This window comes from Protopterus annectens, chromosome 4.part1, assembly GCF_019279795.1.
Source record: "Protopterus annectens isolate FY-2018-M chromosome 4.part1, PAN1.0, whole genome shotgun sequence".
NCBI lineage: Eukaryota > Metazoa > Chordata > Ceratodontiformes > Protopteridae > Protopterus > Protopterus annectens.
In genome coordinates, this window is record NC_056734.1 from 337,661,996 (window position 1) to 337,679,142 (window position 17,147).

Below are 17,147 nucleotides of genomic sequence, written 5' to 3' on the forward strand. Positions count from 1 at the left end.
AGGCACACATAGTGTTGAGGATAAGATACCAACAAATGGATAACCAACTCTGGTAAGAGCAGTGAAACACAAATGAACACTGGTAGTAAAAAGTGCATCGCTCATGCGACACTTGTAGTATCCATCTCTAGTACAAATACCAAGGCACAAATACCGAAGTACCAGTAGTTGTTGTAGTGCAAAGTTTATTCCAAGAAACAAGAACTGGTTGAGTGCTTTCATCCTAGTGAGACTTCATCAAAACCAGCTAGATTCTAAGCAAAACAGATTTAAATACATGCAGATAATTAAACAAACAACACTATTGGTTAGTTAATTAATGGGGTAATGTACAATGATACTAATGTCGCAAATGTGTTAGGTATCAAGTGCAACTGAGTCAGAATTGATAAAAATCTGTGTAGTAAATAGGTTCATAGGTAGGTACTAGGCTATTGGCCCTAGGGCCTACGTAAGCCTAGCCAACAAGGTTCCCTAGCTTATGCCACCCAAGAAAATTATTTTCCTGTGCCACTGTTGAGCAGAGGCACAGAAGTGATCCCCGGGGTGTATTTCCTATTTCCCATCCACTCATCAAGATTTTTCTTGAAGAGTGCTAATGAAGAACTTTGCTTGACATAGATGGGTAGCCTGTTCCAGAGTATGGGAAGTCTCTGTGACAGGAATCTATCCCTCCAGCATGTCCTGTTTATTGTGTTGACAAGGTTTAGGTCCCTAGAGCATGTAGCTCGGAGGGATTGGGATTTCTTTAGGTGTAGCATGTCCAACAGATCTGGGTTTGACATAGCTTTATATGTTAGGCAGAGATCACCTCGGAGTAGGCAATATGCTATGAAGTAAAGCTGGAGTTTTTCCAGGCGGTCAGTGTAGGGCATTGGTTTGAGGCCAGTAATCCTCTTTGTGAGGTACTTCTGTGGCCTTTCCAGCTGCTGCAGATGACTTGTGAGGTACATTCCAAAAGGGGCATTGTACTTTATAATGGGTCTAATGAGTGTCGAGTAGAGGGGAACAATGACCTTTTTTTTTCCTGGATGAGAACCCTTTTTTGATGAGGTGTGCCACGTAGAAGGACTTCCTGACTACTGTGGCAATGTGACTATCAAAGGAGAGACTACTGTCCACCTGGGCCCCAAGGTCTCTTATCACACATTTGGTTTTAAGTAGATTGCTACCTATGTGGTAGTTCATGGGTACAGAGTTTTTACCAAAGGGGATGACACTGCACTTTTTGGCAGTGAGCTTGAGGCCATGGCTCTGACACCAGGCATCTGTCTCAGTGAGGCCCTTCTGTAGGATGACCACATCATTTGGGGACTTGACTATGGCTCCTTGTTTGCAGTCATCTGAGAACTTCATTAGCCAGAGGCCTTCTGTGTTAGCCTGTACTTCAGAGAAGTAGATACCAAACAAGAGAGGACCCAGGACTGAACCCTGTGGTACTCCATTTGTCACTGCTTGAGGTCAGATTTGGAGTCTGCATCTTTTACAGTGTGGGTTCTGTCAGTGAGCCAGTTGGCAACCCATCTTGTGATGTAGGGATTTATACCTAGCATAGTGAGTTTAGTTATAATTCCAGAATGGGGAAGGGTGTTGAAAGCCTTGGCAAGGTCAAGATAGGCTGTGTGAATCACCTTACCCTCATCTACGGCTTTGGTGACTGCCTCAAAGAAGTCGATCAGGTTCAGGAGGCATGATCTGCCTTTCACATACCCGAAATGGATGGGATCCAGAGTTTGGAGGTTGTAGAAATACAGATAAAACAAGTGTTGAAATGAAAACTATGGAAAATATTAATTATTGACAAACTAATTTTCACTAAATATCTAAACTAAGTTGGAAAAAAAGGGAAAATAATGATGGTAAAATAATAATAAAATATTAGTAGCAGTATAAACCATAAAAAGAGCCATAGCATACCTTGATACCTCTTAACCTTAAAACAGGCAGGATATATGTGTGTTCATTTAAACCAGGATACCCAAAGGCATTTAATTTAAATTTCCAAAATAATTCTCTACTTTCAACCCTGGTTTCCCAGGGACCACCCCATTCATTGTGGAACAGCCTCCAGAATCCCAAACATGAATTTGTTAAAACCAGCGCATGAGAAAGAATGTTTGTACAAGAGTTGTTGAAGTTGTGTTTCAAAATATCATGACAGTGTTTATAAATCTGCTTTCAAAACTGTCTCAATGTCTTGCTAATGAAAAACATGGACAGTTAAAGCACAATGCGATGCAAATCATACTTTTGCAGTGGCAGTTACCATCTGTAAGAGTGAGATTAGATTGGCAAAAATTATCCAAAGGCACATGTTCTTGTTGTAACACATAGGGACATTGTCCACAAGCCCCACATTTATGTGTACCTCTATGTAGTTTGTTGGAAGGGGAAGCAATATCTTTTCAAACCAACTTTTGACATTTTTTCTTATGTTGAACACAATTGTAGGTGATTCCCTTAAAATGTTACAACCCTCATTGCCCACTTTAACAATATTCCAATTCCTTTGGATGATGTATTTAATGATTTTAAAATCAGAATTATTTGTAACTACTGAAGAGTTAGAATATTTAGCAGAATTTACCTGTACTTCTTGTGTGGAAGGGGAGTGAGTTTTCTGAATGATCCAAGACTAAAATGGGCAGAAATCTACTACACTAACATCTGGAAACTTCCTGTCAGATAGAGGCTAGAAAACTAGGGGGGCAACCCCTATCTTGAAACATCATCAACATCAGCCCCCTTTTTCCCATTTTCTACATGGGGTCAGGGTATGGTGTTAACTGTCACCATCACTCTTGATTCAATGCCATACTCCTGCCTTGTTCAACACCCATGCCTGAGTGTCACAGAACTTCTTTCACACAATCTATCCACCGCTTTGATGGATGTTCTCATTTCCTCTTACCTTCTTCCTGTCTGTCCCACATCTTCTTCACTGGATTGTCTTCTGCTTTTTGCACGTGTCTAAATCATTATAATCTGTTCTCTTTGATCTTTTCTGCAATTGGAGCTACTTTGGCTTCTGCCCTTATGTCCTCATTTCTTCATCTGTCCCACAGTGTGCATCTTACCACCATTCTCAGGCACTTCATTTCCATCACCTCTAACTTCTTTATCTGCTCTGCCTTAACTGTTCAGGTTTCTTTTCCAAACAGTAGTACTTGTCACACCACTGTCTTGTATACCTTAATTTTCAGCTTCTTTGGCATTCTTCTGTCATCGACTACATCTGACACTCTATGCCAGTTGGCTGCAGCTTCTGTGAGCTTTGACCTCTTCATTCAGACTTCCCTTCTCCTTAACCACCCCTCCCAGATACTTGAAAATATTTATCTGTTCCACTATCTTCACTTCTATCTCAATTCTCAGCTTCATCTGATTTCCCCAATTTGCTGCCATTACCACTGTCTTATCTGTGGTTAGTTTCATCCCATGAGCCTTCAGTTTTTGATTCTATTCCCCTATCCTTGAGGAGATTCTTGCACAGAGTCTACCTGTAATGTCACATCATCTGCATACAGCAACTTTGTTCATCTGTCCCCTGCAACGTGTTTGCTAGTGTAGTCCATCACCAGTATGAACAGCAGTATGCTCAGAGCTGAACACTGGCGTACAGCCACTCCCACTGGAAACCCCTTTGTGAGGCCAAACACTGTTCGTACTTGAGTAATTGGGTTCTTGTACATAGCCTGCACTAATTCTACCAATGTTTCTGGGACTTTATACTACCGCAGTACTGTCCAGATCAACTTTTTTGAGTCCTTGTCATATGCTTTCTCCAAAACTTATTAAACATATTAAAAATATAGTCACATTCTTTTGTAAATATGTCATAAGTTGGGCTCATTCTTCCCATCCTTAATAATTTAACTTTGAAGATATTCTTTTCATAAAACAAGGGATGATGACTCTTGAAATGTTGGTATGTGTTGGAGAAAATGGGTTTCCTGAAAATGGATGGCTGAAAACAGTTATGGACCTTATCTTTCCAAATGTTTTCTCAAAGTTGTCAACTTTCTTGTCTCATAACACCAATATATGTCCCTTAAATATCACTGCTTTAACATAAACATCACCCTATTTAGATTTGAAGATCGACCATGAGATGGGTAGGCCAATCTATAACCGAATGACATAGGTTATTTCAACCACAAAAAGAGAAATTGGCTAGGATTAAAATATCCCACAATGGCAGCCAGCCTAGCACTTCTTTATAAACCTATAATAACTTGACACCATGGCATTAACATGACACATTTGAAGATTATTATCAGTATTTGCCAGACATATTATGAATAAGAGAAAGTAGATTACATATACTCAAGATCCGGCATTGTATAATTTTATATTAATTGTCCAAGATAAGCATTTCCTCACAGTTTTCCTTTGTAATTCCCAAGTAGGTGTGTAGTTGAAATGAATATTTGCAACGCAGGTGTGTAACTGAAAGGGATATTTGCAACAGTTAAGCTAAATTATGTCAAAATATTTTTTTTTTTGCAATACTACATTTGTTTTTTGTCTCTTTCTTGAATGAGCATTATTCTCTGTTTTATGTTTTAAGCTCCAAAAGGTTTATTATTTTTGTTTAAAAAACATCTTTACTGAATTATCACTTGTGACATAAGCAAATGTACATTTAAAAGTAATCAAACCATATTAACAAGTTCACATTTACAAATATTATACATCACATATATTATTCAATATAATATAATCAAGCCAACATTATATGAATTGTTCAATTCCTACCTTCTCTTAAACCTAATTTCTCCTCCAATACATTTTTCTGCATGTATTGTTACCACAATTTTCATTTTTCTATGCAATTTACTCCAACCCTTTTCTAAAGATCCCACTTCCAGTTCTTTTATCTCTGTTACAATATTCACTACTTCAAGTTTAGTTGGTTTAAACTTTGATTTCCATTTTCTAATAAAGGCTTTTTTGGTAGCCACCAAAATTAAACTTAACAAGGTTGTACTATGTCTAGGCAATTCAGATCCTGTATCCCAGCTCAAAACTGTTATTCCATTAATTAGTCATTTGTTTACCCAGCATTCCTTTCATACTACTCTGTAGGAAATTTTAAAGTCTGTCAACTCATTACACTCTGAGAACATCTGCTCCTATGTACCTCTTTCTTCCCCATTACACCTCCAACAGTTGCCATCTACTTTGGAAAAATTAATTGGAGTCTGCTTGGAGAATAAAAATACATGGATGTAATTGTCATTTGGATTGATTTTGATACATTTGCATATTAAACTGTTATGTACTTCATATGAATTACAGATGAATGTGTACTCATAAGCACAGTTGGGTCATAGGCATTAATTAATAAAACTGCTACAAAGGTCATCTTCTAAATCAATCAATGTAATCCATGACTTTTTGTTAACTCTGTTCTTTCTGACACACCCTCAGTACAGATGTGAAACACTAATTATTCCTGCAGTAAGACTAATCATTGATACTTGCAAGCCCTTAGCAAGTAACATTTCTCACTGCTTGTTCTTGCACTGCTGAGGCATGTGCACTGAATCATGTCATTTATCACACCATGTTTACCTTCCCAGCACTTAGTGCAGGGTGTTTGATTCATGAATGCTAATGATCTGACATCTTATCTGCATATTTACAGTGCTCACAGGAGTGAATCTACAGTATATAAGCTCATTGTACTGGTAAAGCACTTGTATCATAGCATGGTTTGGATCCAGAGACTTCAATTCTGCAGTCTCACAGAGACTTCAATTCTGCAGTCTCACTACTGCTATTGCAATTGATTAGCTACTTTCATGAAAATGTATGTGAAGGTATGGGATGTTTATTAAAAAATGAATTGTTTTGAACATATCTATTATGAACATACATGTTTTTGTCATCCTTAAAACAATTTAGAATTGCTTTTATTTATTTATTTTTTTTTTGGGAGGGGTGGATTTTAGAGTTGTGTATTACTATGTGTAGTCCTAGACAGGAATACTTTTAATTTCTGTTCATGATGCCTGCATACATCCATATTTGTTTTCTGTTGAGTCTCTTCACTTAATTTTCTAACACATATATCTGTTTCTCTTATTTTTCAATGCATACAAGGATATAGCACCAAGACATCTTGATCACATAAACCACCATTCACAAATGCAGAGAATGAGTAGATAGTGAAAGCCCTCTGATGACACTGATCACACCTATTAGAAAGATGCAAATCTAATGGATGGTCAATAATGTGAATCCTGTGGGAGACCATGGTCATGAAAATGGAAAAATTATACAATGTGGCAGTGATATGATCACAAAAGCAAAGAACAGAACCTCAGCTATAGCATGGGATATAGATCCAGACAGCTCATCAGGGGCTCCAGAAGCATGGCTGATGTAGGTGCTGAGGTGGAGGATGACCAGATGGTGGCTACTGGTGAAGATCCAGGTATGCCACATTAATAACTATTATATATATATATATATATATATATATATATATATATATATATATATATATATATATATATATATATATATATATATATATATATATATATATATATATATATATATATATATATATATCCCCTTCAGTGGGTCCCCTTCACATGATCAGCATTTCAGAATGTTGAAGACCATATGGCCGAGACCATATGATCGACATTCGAAATGTCAACCATGCAAAACCGGAATCTCTGTATAGTGCAGAATGGAAAGATTTCCATCTTCCACACTGTAGTGCAATGTCGGAGTTGATATATTTCAGTTCTGGGGGTTTGGGGGTGGAGCGTGAAGGTAAGATTTTGTTGTGTTTTTTTTTCAGTGGTCACCATTTTGAATGTCAGTCATATGGTCTCAGCCGTATGGTCTTCAACATTCTGAAATGTCGACCATATGAAGTAGATCCATATATATATATATATATATATATATATATATATATATATATATATATATATATATATAAGAGAGACAGAGGAAATGGGAACATAAGGGAAGTGGAGAGAAAGTTGCTGTATAAGATGTTTCTTAATATGCATATGTAAAGTGGATTTGTTGTTGCTGTGTCACTGACATTGTAATACATATAAATTCCCCTTCATCTCCATTTTGTTTGACTAGGTACATCTGGTACTGATTTTCCATGACCAACTGCAAATAGTAGGCATTTTTGTTTTCTATCACTGTACTTAAAGTAGATTTAATTGCATGTATTACTGCTTAACTTTTTATTTTATTTTTTTTTTTGCATAACATATGTTTGATCAGTTTTTATTCTATTTCTCTTTGTTGTGTTAGTTACTTGTTATCATAGATGAGCCTGCTACTGGCACAGTGGAACTCCTACTGCTTGATGTCAGAGTATCAGTAGCCTCTGATGACGATGGTGGTGATGAAGAGGCACAATCTGGGGATGCAGAGGGTCAGTCTGACACTGCGGTTGTGGCTTACACATCCCCTTCCTATATTTTGGACACAGTCATTATACCTCCATATGCCCATGACACAAAGCCCTCAGAGATAAGAGAGGCTGAGGATGACACAGGTGATCAAGGTAGTGTGGTTCCTCCAGAAGCAGAGCTGGCTGAGTCTCCCCCTTACCATTGTGAGGGTAAAGTACTACACACAGACATTGTTACAGGTAATTGGAGAAGTCCTGCTGTCCACCCTCCTCCTGATGTTGGAGTGTCAGTAAGTGCTGCACAACATATCTGTAGGGTTGCCATGAGGCACAGGAGTGTTCCACCAGGGACTCAGAAGAGATAGCACTAGTACTGCATGTTGTGCATTTTGACACGTGGGACCGCCTGAACCATGTAGGTGACTCCTTGGGCAGAATGAGTGACACACTGGATCAGGCATTGCCTGTAATGGAATGTCTGCTGGGGAAGGGTCAGCAACCAGGTGGCTGGACAGCTACTACATCATTAGGTGTTAGCCAATGGATCTAGGACAGCTGAACAAAAGTTCAACAGTCCAAATCCACTATCACTGAACACACTTTAACGAAAGCGCTTTCACCGAAAAAGCGTTTTCGTTAAAGTGTGTTAAAAAAAAAAATTACATTTATGATTTTGCAGCACCCCACACACCCCCTACTTTTATATTCTCACTTCGAGGTTGCACTACAGTGGGGAAAAAGGAATTTTACCTTATTCCCACTGTAGTGCGATCTCCGCATCAGGCATATTTACGCGAAAGTGCTTCAAGCACTTTTGCATAAGTATGCCTGGCCATTTCACATTCAGTAAAACGGCCACTTGAGCATTGGTCCTAGACCCTAGCCAACATAGTCATGCCAGATCTGGTTCCCATAGTGCTACTACTTTCACTGCTCTGTCAGTGACTGGAGTGTTCAAACCCAGATCTAGTAGGCCTTGTAGTAATTAATGTTCACGGTCATGTACATAGTCATGATGAGAGCTCATCCTACAGACAATATTCACATTCAGGTAACACCCCGACTTTTATTTAGGGCCATAGAACTAGCAATGCAACTCCTGGCAGAGGTAGTTTTCATGGTCGGGGTGACAGTGGTGGATTGGTTACTCTATCATATGTTACACATACCCATCCAACATGCCAGTAAGTAGTGTTAGCACACGTGCCTTGATTGTTTCATGCAAACCTACATATATTAAAACTCATTTTGGCCATACCATCTAACAGCCACACAGACACAAACATTAAATAAACATTGCCACTAACTAATATGAATCTGTTGTTACTGGCCCTGACAATTGTATGCTGAAAAAATTTGCTTTCACACTTTCACTCCTTTAAAGCTAGGCTTGTCCTCTTGCAACCACCCCACCGCTATGCTATGCAAGTGAAGATTACTGTGTCCTACCCTTTGTACATTTCTTTGTAGCTTATGGTTGCCTGTATCTAATGGACTGAGTGGACAGCTAACACTTCCTTACTCAAATGCTTGCTTTAATCAAATGTATTTTATTTATATATTTTCCTCCTCAGTTTTAAATAACTTTTATGTACTTCTTGACCCTTATTGTATTTGTTGTTTTATTCTTACTAAGGCAATCCTATTAGATAGTAATTATTCCTTCCTCTTAAACTTGTGCATATGTTAATATTGACTAGTTCACTGCTGGGTTATCTACATTGGTCAGCTGTAATGTGGGATGCACAATATTGGGAAGAATCATATACTTATACACTTATATTGCATAAATCACTTACAAGTTACTATTGACATTTCTGTCGAGTTGAGCCATGTTTCATATTAGTGACATCAATATTTGCCTGCGAGAGTAATCATTTATATACTTCTTTTTTACAGGTTCAGCACTTACCTTGGTTAATATCACAGCTACAATATGTGTACTTGAGGATTGACTTTGTCTGACAGGACATGGTTAAGTAAATGTTGAGGACTTTGCAGGCATCAGTTTTACTATTTGTCAAAGGAAAAAACTTCAAAGACCAATACACGTAAGGTTTAGTTAAGGCACATTTAATAACTTGCTGCAAGGAGACAAAAACATGCAAATACAGGATTTTGCCTAACTACTAACAGGAAGTATGCTCATTCTTATACTGTTTTACAAGACATGGCCTTCTATGGCTGACGTAATAAAACACAACTTTCAGTATTGTTCTACAGCAGATGTTACACAGATTTTCTGCTGACATTACTAGATTTGTGAGAAAGTTTTTGAGAAAAACAACCTGGCCTTGGTGGGCACTAATCCGTTTACAGGCTTCTATTGTACAGTGTTACATTTCAAGGTACTTTTCTAACTCGGATACAAGCAAATGCTGATTGCAGTTCATATTTTCAAGCAGGCTTTGTCCTAATTATCTATAGCTTCTACAGCTGTGCATTTTCTCACAGCACAAGCAGAACTTCTTGTCTAAGTTTCATAACATTTATACAAGTAGTATTGTTCTATTCATTATTTTCCTAACGCAAGTAGAAATCATGTGCTTCTCAGTAAATTTCCAAGGCACAAGCAAAGATTTTAGCTAACAATACAAGGTCAGAAAGCATCTGCAGTTTGTACAGATTTATGCAGTATGAAATAGAATAAATGTGTTAACCCTTTTCAGGCTCTAAATGCACTAAGCATATTACTAATACACACATTAATACATATTTTCTGACACTATTTATATGTGCTTAGGATCTTAGGTTTTTACTTAGGTAGTAATTGTATGTGCTATCCTTTACCTCTTAGCCAGAGCCTTGGCATACATACCCAAATCTACCAGGATCATCTGCAGCTGGTGTTTCTTCCTCACACTCCTCATTTGTTTCTGCTGGAGATGCTTGTCCTGCCTGTGGCCATGGAAGCTGTGGTTTGGGGCCTTTTTGTCTTTGTTGCAGCTGGTTCCTGGCAATGATATTGTGCAATATGACACAGACTGTAAGTTTTTTGGCCAAGGTGGCTGAGTTGTACGGAAGGGTACCTCCTGATGTGTCTAGACACCAGAATCTTGTTTTGAGAAAACTGAATATATGTTCTATAATAGTTCTATATTGAACATGGGCCCCAACATGGGCATTGTATCCTTGCTCAGTGGGGTTGTGTGAGTTTCTCACGGGTATTATGAGTCAAGGTTCCAGAGCATAACCTGCATTTCCTATTAGATACTCTTGTGAAAGTTGCCCCTAGCAAACTTTAGGTACAGGTCACAGGTATGCCATATATGGGAGCTGTGAAAATTGGCAGAGTTACCTGCACACACAGTGTAAAGTGATCCCTTGGGTATTATAGACCACCTGACAGTTGATAGAATGTTAGCCTTTCCTGTTGATATACCCCTGTTCCTGTTCAATTGGCAGGGATTTTATTTCTACATATTTATTTTCTATGGCCCCCAAAACCTCAGGGAATTGTGCTGTGGCTTGCAATTGTTGTATGGTTCTTGCGTTCTCCTCTGGGGTACATGGAAATCAGATATGATCCCTTGTCTGTTGTAGCCTTTCCTTTAGACATTGTTGTAATATTCTAGAGGCTGAGGCCTGTGACCACTTAATATATCTCCTGTAGGTCTCATAATGCTACACACACCCCTTGGTTTCCACTGGGATGGGCACTCCATGATTTTCTTGGGGCCTCATGTGAAGGCTGCAGAGTTTGCATATGTCCGCTGTGGTATAGCAGTCCAGCCTTTATTGCTCTACAGTTTCTGTGCCATGCAAGCCATGATAAGACAAATAGGGCCTAAACACTCTTCTCCTTCTAGGCTGAGGTCTGCATGTAGCAACAGCAGCAGCAGCTTGTGGTAAAGCCTGTCACAGATAGAGGTTAATGATGGCAGCAGTAACCTATAACATTTTTTTTCTAAATGTCTTTGTGACTGAATCCAAAAAGTATTGTAAAGGAAGGCAAAGTGAGAACTGAGTGTACATGTACACTTCCTAGTTCCTCTTAAATGGAAATGAAGTGTAACTTTGAGAATTGTATGGGGAACAGGAGCTTTCTGCCTGGTTTGCCACCTATGTTTCTGATGGAAACATGCAGCCTGTAAACGGTTCATTTCCCAAGCCCCTGTTTACAAATCTTTGATTTCTCACTCCCTTCTTTACACTTACTAAATGCACCAGATCCTGTCAGAGATGGATGGTTAGGTTTAAAAGGGCCCCCACATAGACACACCTATGAATGTATACTTTCTTGTATCACTCCACCATGTTGGACTGCTTAGTTAGCATGCAATTCAGCTACTTATGCCTTAGTTAGCATATTGTGCTGCTTATCTTTGTTTTGAGGGTGGGTACTAAGTGCAGAGCTCGTTAATGAATACCAAATAGCAACTGAGCACTACATGCAGGCTTTCATTAATCTGGCCCACTAACTGTTAAGTTCCTAGTCAAACACAGTAAAAAAAGGTCACAAAAAAGTCCAAAGCAAATAAAGACAAAAACAACCTTTATATTCTATACTATAAAAAGTGACTTAAAAAACAGCATCAGCTCTTTCTTTTTTCAATAAAATATGTCAACACTTGCATAATACTATGGATTTCATAGAAGCATATAGGTATTCCGGTCTAAATGAGGCTGTTAGTATATTTCCTATATTGAAGTTAAAATCAATGGAGAGATAACCTTCAGTTTTTGAAAAAAAACTTTTAGTGTATAGATATAGCTCTATAAAATTTGTTGATGCTGTTTTTTTTTTAAGTCAGTTTTTATAGTGGAGAATATAAAGGTATATACATAATTTGGAAAGGGTTGTATTATCTGATGAACTATGGCTTTAAAAAGTGATTTACTTTTTAGAGTTTTGGATCACATGACATTTTGTTATATAAGTATGTGTTTCATTTTACTGATTTGAATCTGAAGAAGTTTTAATGGTTTAAAACAAAAATGCTTATACCAACAATAAAAACAACCCCGGGATTCATGAAGCTCGGCGCAAGGCCGGCGTAAGGCCTGCGCCGGCGGTGCATGGAATATCCGGCGCAGTAGCGCCACATACATATTAATGAGAGTGCACCGGAATCACAGACACGTGCGTAGTGTACGTGAGCGAGCCCAGGTAGGATCGTCTGGGCGTGTCTAAGCGGCAGGAGGTGAGCAACCTAATGTGCTGACAGCCACGGTCCGCCCACAATAGTAATGGCAGCAGCCAGGTCCGTGCAGAATGAAGCGCGCGTACAGTGCGCATAACATAGTCCCGTTCCAAATTAGCGGAGAAGCAAATAGAAGCCACCAAGGCATAAGTGTACCCGTTCAAGGAGCAAAGGATACGCATAAGACCGCCTCCGTCCGCAATGCACTGTCAGTGTTTACACTCAGAGAAGGTGTACAGCCGCATGTCAGCGCCGCACCGACATAGGAGCAGCGACTAAGGTGACCACCTGTCCCACTTTGTTTGGGGCAGTGGCTCCATGGACAGTTGTGTCCCGAAAAAGCGTATTAGAAATGGCTGATGTGCTACGAGTGTAGGACACAATGATATCCGTATGTAATGTAATGGTAGCATGAATTGGTTATTTCTGTAACAGAAATACCGAAATGACACAATAAACAGAATAAGCAAGGAAATTGCCACAATAATAAGCAAATTATTTAGGCAAACAAGTGAATTTCTATGCTATATAGTGACCCGTTTGTATGTGTCGGCCTGTAAAGGCAGATGTGAGTCGGAAATATCCCAGATCGGAAAATGGAAAGGTGGAAACCCCAGCAGCGACATGGGCATGGTCACCAGGGTTACCTGCTGTCCCAAAGTGCCATGGACAGTCCCTGATTGGACAGTCGTGTCCCTGCAACAATCGTAAAAATGGAAAATGACCTGCGATCCCCTGCCCCGCAAATTCCCGCAATATACGTGTAAATACTCGCATAAGACATATACATTACGGTATGGAACACAGACATGGCATAAGAAAATAAATAAGGAACCGAAGCACTAACAGAATAGGGTCATGGTATGGCAAACAAGTGAAGTTCTGTCTACTGCACTAGCCCTGGGTATGTGTAGTCCTGCAAATTCGAAGTGTCCACATAACATGCCCCACTATGGGCATTGGAAAAGGTGCCAACCATAATGGTCACAAGCAGTAGTGACAGTACATAGCCGGGTAGCTGTGCCGACATAACAACAGTAAGGAAGCAAGATACCCCAAACACAGGCAAACATGTGCATAGCAACATATCCCAGACCCAGCAACATCTCTGTTGCATACACTGGATGGTGTATGATGAAGTGTAATATCCAGAAGCAGAACCCATGCATTCGGATGTACTACACAATAGCCTCATTGTACATGTCAGTCACACCCATGTATACCCCAGCACCCAAACCTGCTAGCATCCGTGTGCAGCTATACAACCACACACAATGTGCATACCTGAACTGTGGTAAGATGTTTGTGTTAGGCAATGGCAGCGGGCAAATCATTACCCACATGTCAGCAACCCACCGCAGGTACAGATATGTAAATGGCTGCATGTGAATGTGTCAGCAGAATGTGTACATCCGGCATGTAGTATGTACCCGTCCAAACCATCTAGGTTTGCATACGACCACGGTGCACATAAGTGTACACATGTGGACAAGTCGGTCGTTGGACCACCGCATCGGCGATTATCTTTGCAGTGAAGTCGATCACATATAGCGGAACAGGTGCCTAACACACAGGACATCCTAACAGGGTGCTACAGGCAAAGAAGGGAAACTGGGACATCACATGTGGAGATTAAGCGTGGCTGGACGGACAAATACACACGGTCAAGGTAAAGGATGGAACAACATGCATATGGCTGGATGGATGTTGTTCGTAAAATATATAGAAACACATATGAAGTTCCAGTTTACACTCGAAATACTATATAATGTATTGAATTGTACCGTACAATATGGCAGCAGAACTAAGCCTGCATGTAATTGGTGAAGCTAAGCTGTACTGTGATGGAATTCTGAACCTGGCAGTAAGCAGGACAGCAGGCTCATGTCTGTCATCATTAATTATGTGCTGGGTTACAGAACAATAAATGTATGTACATGCATAACAGCACTCCTTCCCCAGAGGAGGATGGCCTTGTGAGCTCAATGGAAGATAGCAGTACAACTCCCTACCAGACAGACAAAGCAGCGTATCAAGAAATTAACTGTCCACTGAATCGTAACAGTCTAGGGTCCTTGAAACAGCTACAATCACAAAGGATACTGTAATGTACAAGGTGCCTTGCAAGGCTGTGTTATTCCCATGAGAAAACAATTTAAGTTCCCATGATGTACACAGTCTGGGGTTGTTGTTCCGATAATAAAGTGGCAATACCTCCCAATCGTGACCTCTGGGTATGGTATGAAAGTGGTTGTTAACCTGCAACATTGGATGTATAGCATTGGTTTCTGGTGTCGGAAGACATGGTTCCTGTAGCACAACACAGTATGGGTAGTCAAGCACACATACACGATTGCTGAACACACAGCATCAGTGAAACCCAATGCTCACAAGGACACAGTCCGACAAGCTCTACACTTTACATATGCACAGTGGTGTCCAGTGTAGGACCCAAAAATTGTGGAAAGAACCAAATTATGTCTTATTTCAATGCGTACCTGAAATCAGTGTCGTCACAGGTACACATATGCACCGCAAGAGTGTTTAATGTTGCTGATAGCTATGCATGTAATGCAGCACAGATGCACAGCAATACCCAGGGTACCGGGTCCATAGAACTGCGCCCACATCACAGTCCGCACACATGGCGGATGTGTAATGGGTACTGTCAATTGTTGCAGGCAAGGGATTCTGGGTGTGTAGACTCTGTGCTTTCGGTGTTGTTCGCAGGCAATCCTTTCTCCGCCCGTGGGAGGGATGTGTCGTATCACCTGCCTTACTCTCCGCTAATAATGCAAACCATACTCCGGAGAATGCTAAATGTAGGTGTGTAATGTGTACAGCCCTATACTACTGTCCAGTAGGCAATTGTCATGGATGGACACCCGTATGGCCAGAATGGCACCCACAACTGCAAACCGGGTAAATGACATAGCTGCGGGAAGGCATAACACAGGAAATACACATAGGGACTACAGTTGACATTCCACATACAAAGCAGGACCGTCGTGCCAACACCGGCGTACACAGCACTCAATCTGCCAGCAACAGACTGAGGAGCATCCGCTACCGTACAAGCGTAACAGATGTGCGACCTGTGGAACACATACTAATGGCACACACACAGCGTCAAGTAGGATATGTAAACTATGGCTTTCCCACCTATGAAGACAACATGGTTAAATGAATGCATAGGTAAGCAACATGTTCTGGTGGTGTTATAGTGGAAATACAGTGGCGGCTATGTCACATTGGGGGGTCTGCGGTTTAAATGGAGCATTTGCTAACCAGCATCTTTGGATGTATGTAATTTGTCCACAGTAGTAAATCACCTGGTTATGTAGCACCATGTGGAATGGGTAGTCCAACAGACATCCGCGATTTCTGAACACACAGTATCAGTGAAACCCACTGCTCACAAGGACACAGTCCGACAAGCTCTACACTTTACATATGCACAGTGGTGTCCAATGTAGGACCCAAAATTTGTCTAAAGACAGGAATGCCGCCTTCTTTCAACACTTAAGTGAACTCATTGTCGTCACAGGTACACATATGCACATAAGCGTGTTTAATGTTGCTGATAGCTGTCCATGTAATGCAGCACAGATGCACAGAAATACCCAGGGTACCGGGTCCATAGCACTGCATCCACATCACACTTCCGCACACATGGCGGATGTGTAATGGGTACTATCAATTGTTGCGGTCAAGGGATTCTGGGTATGTAGACTCTGTGCTCGGTGTTGTTCGCAGGCAATCCTTCCTCCGCCCTGTGGGAGGGATGTGTCTTGTAGCACCTGCCTTACTCTCCGCTAATAATGCAAACCATACTCCGGAGAATGCTAAATGTAGGTGTGGAATGTGTACAGCCCTATACTAGTGTCCAGTAGGCAATTGTCATGGATGGACACCCGTATGGCCAGGATGGCACCCACAACTGCAAACCGGGTAAATGACATAGCAGCGGTAAGGCATGACACAGGAAATACACATAGGGACCACAGTTGACATTCCACATACAGAGCGGACTGTCGTGCCAACACCGGCGTACACAGCACTCAGTCTGCCAGCAACAGACTGAGGAGCACCCGCTACCGTACAGCGGAACAGATGTGCGACCTGTGGAACACATACTAATGGCACACACACAGCGTCAAGTAGGATATGTAAGCTATGGCATTCCCACCTATGAAGACAACATCGTTAAAGCTATGCTTAGCTAAGCAACAAGTTCGGGTGCTGTTATATTGGAAATACAGTGGCGAATATGTCCCATTGGGATGTCTGCGGTTTATATGAAGCAGTTGGTAACCAGCATCTTTGGATGTATGTCATTTGTTCACAGTACTAAATCAGCTGGTTATGTAGCACCATGTGGAATGGGTAGTCAAACAGACATCCGCGATTCCTGAACACACAGTATCAGTGAAATCCACTGCTCACAAGGACACAGTCCGACAAGCTCTACACTTTACATATGCACAGTGGTGTCCATTGTAGGACCCAAAAATTTGTCTAAAGACAGCTCTTCCGCCTTATTTAATCACCTAACGGAACTCATTGTAGTCACAGGTACACATATGCACATAGCGTGTTTAATG